We start from the raw sequence: 9876 nt of genomic DNA, 5'->3' as shown, positions 1-9876 counted from the left end.
ATGTTTCTTCAATGCATGATACTGAGTCAGTATAGTTGCGTGCGGTATTCGGTTATTCGGAAGATAAAACGTATACAAGCAATCGTTCCAACTTATGTATTAAGCAGTTCAGGATCAGCACCTGGGTAACAGACATCTGCGTAATCAAGGAGTGCATTTTTGTTTCGATTCTAAACTTCACGGCTGGTTGGCGGTCAAAGAACGATTAAATACGCGTTGGGTATCATGACTGACCGTTTGGGCATGGCTAAGTGTTACGATTTTTGAGAGTTCAGGGCATGTCTATCCATTAATATGTCAAAGTGTAATTTTTAATATTTGCAGACAAAAGTACACAAGGAATTTACATGACATTGGGTTTTTTCAGGCAGTTGGAATTTAGAATTGCTTCCATGTAAATAGCGTCTGAATGTACAAAAAAGATTAACTACGCACGACACTCTCCGTTTCTGCGTTAATATTCATTAGCCAACAAATTGCGATATAGACATTTTTATTGCAACTATTATTATTCATTTTAAATTGTTATCAAATACAGCGTAATATATTAGTAGATGTAAAACGGTTTTTTCTTTTTTATGCAATGTTGTCTTTGTTTTTAATGTCTATAAACAAATAGTGTTTTAATGTATTTTTAAAAATGACTTGTATTGGGTGTAACACAAGTTGTGTCCGTTTTTTTCCGAATTAAGAAAACAAGACGACACAACAACAAAAAATACAACAAATTAGTCAATAATTTATTCTCCTTTATTATTTTACAAAAAAAAATGACAATAATTCATAGCGTATTCATTCACCTTATATACTGTCGCGAGCAGCTTTCATAGCTTTGGAAGCTTTGTTACCTCGATTGGGCGAGAACAGTAGCTCAATCATAAATAACTATCGACGTGCTTAAAAACACGCTAAGCATTTGGACGATCACAATGAACAATAATGAACATGCTTAAGCTTTTTATTTATTTAAAAGAAACAAACCGTCGACAATGAAATAATAACATTTCTTAAAAAATACAGTTTAAAGACAGACCAGCAAAGTTTCTAAATAAAAATCATACATTTTATTAAATTGTGTTACAACAAAAGAATGTAATTATGTGTATTTGTAAGTGAAGATGTGTGTTTATGTGTATTAGTGTGGGATTAAGTGTTCGGGAAGGTGCATCATTAAATAGTAAGTGGGATCGTATCGCAGCCAGAAATAATAAGTCTTAATTTATTTTTAAATAAATGAAGGGGTATGTAAAATATATCAAAAGATGAAAAAAAATTATTATAGTTAGATCAAGAGCGATAGAGGAAAGAGTGCAGTCATAAGTCAACGCGTGAGTAATCTCTAAGTCAACGCTCGTGTCGGTTTGTTTTTTATTTTCCTCGTAAATAAAAACAGTTCACTGGCGAAAAATAACGTTTACGATAAAAAACAATAAAATATATTGCATTTGCAAAATAGGAAGGAGTATCTAATAAAAAAATTGAAAATTCAATTTCAATTACTATGGCGACTGCTTTTCTTGACATTTGGCTTGCCAACCGCCGGCTAAATGCCATAAATAACATGATAAATAATAAATAAAAGTAGCAGTTTTGGAATATTTTTCATATTTACACGGGTGAAATTCAAATATGAGATTGCGTAGCAGGATTAAACGTAATAATTTTGACAATTAATATTAGGTGTTCACGGATGTTGCATTGTGATCGCGAATACGATAAACAACCATGACGAGAAATTGTTATCAAGTCGCTTTTAGCACTTGATAGTTATTTATAATACTCGTAGCGCTGGCAATTTTCGGAGCGCTCTCGTGTGGACTGCGGCCGAATTTTCGTATTGTCCCAGGGCAGCGTTCTGTCCTGCGCGGTCGACGCTGTTTTCGAAGTTGGGACAAGACAATATTGTCACATCAATTGTATTGTCCACATGAAAACGAAACTTTAAGTTAGTGCCTGCTATAACCTTAAATTATTGTTGTGAAGAATAATAATAAAAAAATCATTAAAAATTTTTTTTTTATTAAAAATAATATTGAAAGAATGTTAAATGAACTTGAAAATGGGCAGAATATCAAATGATCACTGAATATCAGAAGCTGCGTAAATGCCACCTTTAAGGACGTTATTGGTATATCGAAAATAACTCCCAGAATATAGGAATCAGATTATGGTACAGCTGAGTTCGAACCTTCGACCCGTGATCTGTGAATTCGCGAGACTACCACTAAACCCCAGCCTGACGTATGGAACGTGTCGCCTCAAGATTTAATTAATTGGTTATTTTAATAAAACGGTGAGTATCGGCTCATTATGTATAAATTAAGTTTATATCTCGTCATATTCCGTTCGTAAATTATGCATTTATTACAGGTAGGTAATTAATGAGCAATAAATGCATAAATGCCGGGGATGTGAAAATAATGTAGAAATATGGTACAATAAATTATCATGAGAGAATGTTGCATGTGGTATTCATAACATTATTTAGGACAGAATGCACTCCAGTACAACTCGGTTATAGCGATATCTGACTACCTAAAAATACTTTATTTTACTTTCGCATTTGCTCAGTGTTTTTTAGCGTATTAATTATAATCAATTGTTTCTAAGGAACAATTATTTAACACACAATCGAACCTGTATATAAGAGAGTCCAAGGGACCGGGGTATTTTTCTCCTATAAAGAAGTTTCTCTTAAATCCATGCATATTTTTACAGAGGTCTACAAACATAACCAGGGGTGGTATTCTGAACACAAAATCAGGCGTGTAAAACGCATTTTTCGCGCGTATTTACGTACTAATACACGCTAACAGAGCGATCTCTTCATGCGCTATACCGTTCAGAATACCAGCCCAGTAGCTCAATCACATATAACTATCAAGTTGCTTAAAAACATGCTCAGCATTTGAGCAAACACAATGAACAATAATGAACATGCTTAACTTATCGCGGTCACAAGTCAACGCGTATGTAATCTCTAAGTCAACGCTCGTGTCTGTTTGTTTTTTGTTTTCCTAGTAAATAAATAGAGTTCATTCTAGAAAAATATGCGTTTACTATAAAAAACAATACAATAGATTGCATTTGCAAAATAACAAGGAGAATCTAATACAAAAAACTGAAAATTAAATTACAATTACTATGGCGACTGCTTTTTTTGAGATTTGGCTTGCCAACCGCCGCCACCGGCTAAATGCAATGAATAACATGATAAATAATAAATAAAAATAGCAGTTTTGGATTATTTTCCATATTTACACCGGTGAAATTCAAATTTGTAATTGTGCAGCAGGATTTTACGTCACGAACGTAAATATTTTGACATTTAATATTAAGTGTTCACGGATGTTCCATTGTGATCGCGAATACGGTAAACAACCACGGTAAGAAATTGTTGTCACGTCGCTTATTAGCACGTCGATAGTTATTTGTGATTGAGCTACAGATCGCTACAGATCCCCAATTTTATCATATTATATGCCTATGCGGGATTTTTTTATTATTATTTTATTCTGTTTTATGTTATGTTTGTATGCTATGTAATGTAAGAAATAAAATAGCATAAATATAAAAAATCATTGCTCTATTTTAAGAGGTTTTAGTATATTGGGTTTATTAATCGTATTTTTGGATCGTCTGGTCCTCAGTTATTTTTTAAACAAGGCGTATTTCTATTTCTTCACAATTCGTGGAGAGTTCTCTTCTTGATGGTATCAGCAAGAATTATTCTCTACTCCCGCAGTTAGGAGAGTGAGTTAAGAGTGCCGTGAGTGGTATTTCGTAACTCCTTCAATATGCCGTAAAGCCGTGGTGCCGGGAAAGTTATCACGCGGTAAAGTGTTCATTTAACAATTATTCATCAGCAGGTTGCAGGTTGCAGGTTGCAGGGAACGGGGCAGGGGACTGGGGACTGAGGATGGCACTCGGAACGAGTTTCGGTGCACTTTGTGAATCCCGTTTACGCGAGAAACGATGTCGCGGAACGTGCTGTTCGAATCAAAGTTCTCACATTTTCACGGCAGGTAAAATTTGGGTAGATCGACATATTATTCAATACATTTATTTTACAGCGATTTATCATTATTTGTTATAATATTGAGTAGGTTTCATACTAACTGAAATTGATCATGTTAAATACTTAGGACTAACAATTGACAGACAATTGAAATGAACAATTTATTCATATCGATAATTTAATTAGCAAAGTGGCGACATGATCGATTTTTTAAAAAAAAAATCAAAATCCTTGTTCCAAAAATGGAAAAAGTTACAATGTATGAAGCCTATGTAAAAACTAAAATATGTTATATGCAACTGCTATCGGGAATAGGAAATCAAAATGACATTAATTAATTAATTATGGATAACTTATATAGCGCCATTTTCGTAATAAAATACCTCAAGGGCGCTTTACATGGTGATTCCATGTAAACAGACTACAACAGGCGGCCTCCGTAGTGTAGTGGTCAAGACGCTTGACTCACACACAGAAGGTTCCGGGTTCAATTCCCGGTAAGAACACAAAAATCAAATGTGATTTTTCTCAAGCCTGGGTATTCTGTGATGTAATTCACCACGGTAATTTGGGCCTCCTGCCCTGTTGTGGTGAAAAAAAAACAAAAAAAACATTAAAACACAAAGACAGTAAAATAAAATATTAAAGTTTATTTCATTTTCAATTTCAATTATAACCTTCTAAAAAAGTTGTATTATTAAAAGGTTTTTTAATTTATATTAAATGATTTAAATAATTAAAAACAAAAAATAAAAGGTGTTTCATTTTGTTATTTTCAAGATTACAAAAAATATGGAGCAAATTGCTCTAATAATACTCGAGTTATTGAATTAAAATTCATTCAAATCTCCCTATTCGATTCTGCTAGGTTAATCAAAAACAATTAATAATAAAGAAGTCTTATATTAATAGTAAATATTGTTCCTAGATTTTTTTCTCAGTAAATAAACGTGTCTGGTACTTTGATTTTATAAAAGTTTCTGAATAAATTGAATTGGATTTCGATGAACAAAAATATAATATACAATTTGTGCGTATTCGCGGGATTAGAAGCGCGTAAATGGAAACTGTACAGTTTTGTAATGCTTTCCGATTGTGGATCGTTTGTCGATGGAATTTACGAATATTTATGCGGTAGATTAATTTCTTTTCATTATGGCTTGACAGCAAAACGCAGCGTGCCTACTCGGCTAGTGACTAGTGGATAGTTGATAGTGGATAGTGGATAGGATAAGTGTGGGATGGCCCGAAGCTGCAACACGTGATCGTGTGATCGGTGGTCGGGATTCGGGTCCGGTCAGAGATGGCACAATTCGTGAGGCAGTGAAAAATCATGTGAAATTTATATCAATATTTCACATGCTATACGAGTCTAATTATATTGCTAGGTAATGCAGATGGCAGGAAAAAATTAAAACTTCACTTGCAGATAAAATTAGGGTAATCGTAATAATAATCACGGTTTGTAAACATAACATAACACGATTTTTTACTAAAAACATTAAATTTGTTAAAACTTAACAATAGAAAAAAAATTAAAGACCTTTTAAATTTATTTAAAATTGTAAATTCAATACCGGATTGCCCTGAACTTTTATCTCTCATCAACTTCAGGGTGCCTGGAAAAATGACTAGACAGGTGCCACCGTTTTGCAGCAACAATTCACGGACAGTGTATACTTGTAATGCCGTATTAAATAGACTTCATGAACTCGGCAATAGTTATTCCCACGTATCTGATATATTTAGTGTAGGGTATTGTTCCTATAGAACAAACCTTTTGAACTTTTTCAAAGATGGTGAATGGTAATTATATTTATTTATTCATGCATTTCATAATATATGTATAAAAAAAATATATAAATATATATATATAGTTTTTTGTTCACTTTGCCTAGCTGTGTGAAACAGTACTTATGATTTTCTTGTTGTTTTACTGTGGAATGTTTTATTATTTAAACTTTCCACTGAATATGCTGTAAAATTTTTAGGTTAATTTTTAAAATATAAATCTTGTATAATTTTTGGTTTATTTTTTTTTATAAATCTTGGGTATAAAGAAATTCATGTTTTAAAAAATATATATATGTTAAGCCAAATATGTTAATATTATAAATGTTTGTAAAAGGCAAATTTGTCGTTTATGTTTATAAAATAAAATAAAATAACCATTCTTTAAGTCCAGCGATTCTTAACCGGGGCGCCAGCTGCCCTTTGTGGGCGTTTTGAAGCTCTGGCGGAGCGTTTTAAAATTTTTATCATTTAGGGGGCGCTGCAGAAGATCGAGTGGGCATTGTGTCAATAAAGAAATATGAGTTCAATATCATGTTCTCCGTATGTATTATGGTTCCATTAAAAAAAATTCATCACCTATGAGTGAAAATTTTGTACCGTCCGAGGCTGGTAATCAATTTTATCAGACGTAGAAAGTGTCAGTTCAAATTTGAAAGAGCAGTTTATTGACTTACAAAATGACTGCGAATCCAAAATAGTATTCAATCAATGTGATTATAATGCTTTTTGGGTTCGTTTTCGCCATCAAAGCCCTCTTCTGTGGAAAGAAGTAAAATTACCCATCATCGCATTTCCATCTTACCCTGTTATTGTATCCTACCACGTAATGATTTTTGCGATTGCAAATTATTTCATGATTCATAGAATCTTCACCGTACACTACGCAAATATCGCGAGAAGCTTTGGCAGCTGTATTCCTTCGATTGAACGCGAATAGAATGAGATATCACAAATGCTCACTTTAATCTACTTGACTTCTGTTTTGAAAGCTTGTAATTATATAAATTAACATATACCAGTATATTGTAAAAGCAAACACAAAATCTTGTAGAGCAAAAATTTTTCTTTCGAATGACTTTTACTATTAGTTATACTTTTGGTGCTCATTTTAAAATTAGGAAAACAACAGACACTATTTATGTTAACACCTAATATAATGCTTTTTTTTGTGCGGAAAGACGACGAATTTGCCTATGCCAATAGGGTATTTTTACAAATCGGGAATAGCGTTGAAAATATATTAAATGTTTAACGCGGATTTTGACGATTCTAATGTATTAAAAACCAGTTATCATTTATAATTTTCGGGTTTTCAAGCGAGCACATACAAAACAGCTCGCAGTTAGCGTCAAGTCATTTTGACGTCACGCATATTATTCACAACGAAAAAATCCTTCGTTCAAACATGGCGACGATAGCGGCCCAAACAAATAGTAAGAAATTAAAAATATTGTAGAAAAAAATAATCTTGACGTCTCGAGTGTCACGATCAATCATGTCGAGTTTTTCTGAAGGCGTATTTTTAAAAAAATATTATTTTAAAATTTTTGAATGAAAATATTTTTCTACAATATCCATATTTATTTTGAAAATACAATTAATTTTTATAAACCAACTTCACATATTTTTATCGGTATTCGTACTACGTGACATTTCCCTTCACTATTCACTAGATAAGGAGATGACCGTACAAATTTAACTGATGAAATAGCATTAAAAATAATTTCATTTCGTTGAATAAAAATTATTAAAAAGTAACGATGATTTAAATTCTTAGTTCGGTGTCTGGCAACCGGCAACACGTGGTGGGGAATCTTGTGAAACCGACCAATCACCGCAATAACCGAAATTAGCGGTTTTAGATAATGTCAAATGATTAACCTTTTTAAATAAATTATCGAACTGTACCCATGTAAATCATTATTAAAATAAAAAAATACATTATGGAAAAATAATAATTTGTTGACAGTTAAGTCAAAAAATTAAAGAACCCATAAAGTTTATGGATGAATTTCTAATGTAGGTACAGCCTCTTCTGGCTCTTTCCGGAGCATATAGGACATGCTCAACGGATGTACTCCCTGTTCTAACGGGCTTGTTTCCTTTAGATCTGGAGGTTCAGCGACGATCTGCAAATTTCCACCTAAAAAGAAGGCGTTCCTCTGTTATTGGTGGCGTCCGCCTACTCCCAAATGAAGGAATGTCTGAATCGAATATAAAAAAAAGACTTTAAATGCTCTTCTTAATGCTTGGCAATCGCGATGGGAATCTTCCCCTTCAGGGAGGGTGACCTTTCTTTTTTTTCCTTCAATCCGTCAGCGCTTAGAATCTTCTTTGGTTATCCCCGATCACTGGACTACGCAGTTTTTATCAGGTCATGGTAAATTTGATCAAAAAATATTTGTTTTTAATATTGTTGACTCCCCTTCGTGCTGCTGCGGATATCCTAATCAATCTTCTGAATACATCCTGTGGTCTTGTCCCTTTCCCCTTCTCTATGATTACCGAATGGAGTTTCTCGCTACTACCCGTGGCCCTGTTATAGGTCCTGTCGGATATACAGGTCTGGCGGCTTCTAAAAAGAATTTCGAGGCTTTTAAAAACTTTTGTAATCATTTCGGCGAATTGATCGTGTCCAATCAATTTAATCCCAGTCAGTGAAGAATTCACTTCCCTCTCTTCTCAATCCAATGGAGTACATATTATGTACTTCTGGATTACTTTCTTTCAGCGCAAAGATGCTAAGGCTACCAGATTTCAGAGAGCTCCTTCGGGCAGCTTTTCTCGTTTGACAACGAGCAAATTTTTCGTGTATGTGGGCACCGCCAAGGAGACTTATGTCCTCAGATGCGGTGTGCGGTATGTGGTGGGCAAGCTGTAGGTACAGCTTTCAAAATGACTTGCATTGAAAATGTCAAAATCTTGACCGTGAATGTACTGTACCGGGGAACGAGGTGGCTCCGGATACTTTTTCGTATATTTTTTAAGTTTATGAAGATTCGCGTAGACAAAATAATTAATATATGATACTTTAAATGTTTCTTTCTTAAATATTCTTATCAAAAGCCAATAAATCCAAAAAGAGCAATAAATTGTGTTTTTACTTCGAGAGATACATTTGATTCAGTTTTACAACTTAAAACAGGTCTCCTGAACAATTTACCAAATGTGACTTCCAGCATTTCAGTTTAAAGGTACAGATATTATGTTTTTATTCTCTTTTGGATTGTATTTGCTGATATTATGTATTGTGACAAAAATGATTTCTTTTTATGTGCCATCCTAAATAAGGTTTTTTTTTATAACTCCTGGGAGCATTATATCTTGTTAATGTGTTATATGTTCTATTAATAATAATAATAAATAAATAATAGTTCTAATTAAGAGACTTGTTAAATCGCTTTCTTGTTTTTGATCTATGTCAGTATGTCGTTCCATGAATATGCTCTAAGTATAGGTGCAGTTTAAAATGCATTTGGGGCATGTAGATCACATCACTTCACACTCATCTTGCGAGTCATGCTTCCATTTTACCAATAAAACATTAATTAATGTTAATCTATGCATTCTAGTAACAGTGGAAGGTATTTACATTCATTTCATGATCAACGTCCAGAGCCCTGATAGCAGGACTTCGCGACATAACAGTAGAACGTTGATTTTCTTGTTAAAACTCTCCCTCCCCGGTAATGTGTAGCTAGTACACATTGCGTCTAATAACTATAATATCTTCATAAAAATAATAAACATTGGGTTTAGATTTTCAGTTTTCCTCCATTACACATTTACGTATCGACTGAAATAAATTTTTATTAAATAATAAATACTTATTAGGCACAAAAAAGCCTTTTTTTGGAAATCGGGGACAAATTACAAATATCATGAAAAGTATACTCTCAGTCAGTCTCGTAGTCCAGTACTATATAGCTACTTTGTAGCTCTCGGGAAGTTGACGTGGGTGCACGTTTCGCCCGAGTCGTTAGCGTTCAGCAGTTAGATTTGAAATATTATCATCTTTGAATTGAATTATGGTTAATTAAAGCCATTCCCTATAAATATTTCAT

The sequence above is a fragment of the Micrasema longulum genome, unplaced genomic scaffold, assembly GCF_059751315.1.
Source record: "Micrasema longulum isolate JH-2025_06_02 unplaced genomic scaffold, ASM5975131v1 h1tg000486l, whole genome shotgun sequence".
NCBI classification, from domain to species: domain Eukaryota; kingdom Metazoa; phylum Arthropoda; class Insecta; order Trichoptera; family Brachycentridae; genus Micrasema; species Micrasema longulum.
This window is presented reverse-complemented; position numbering follows the sequence as displayed.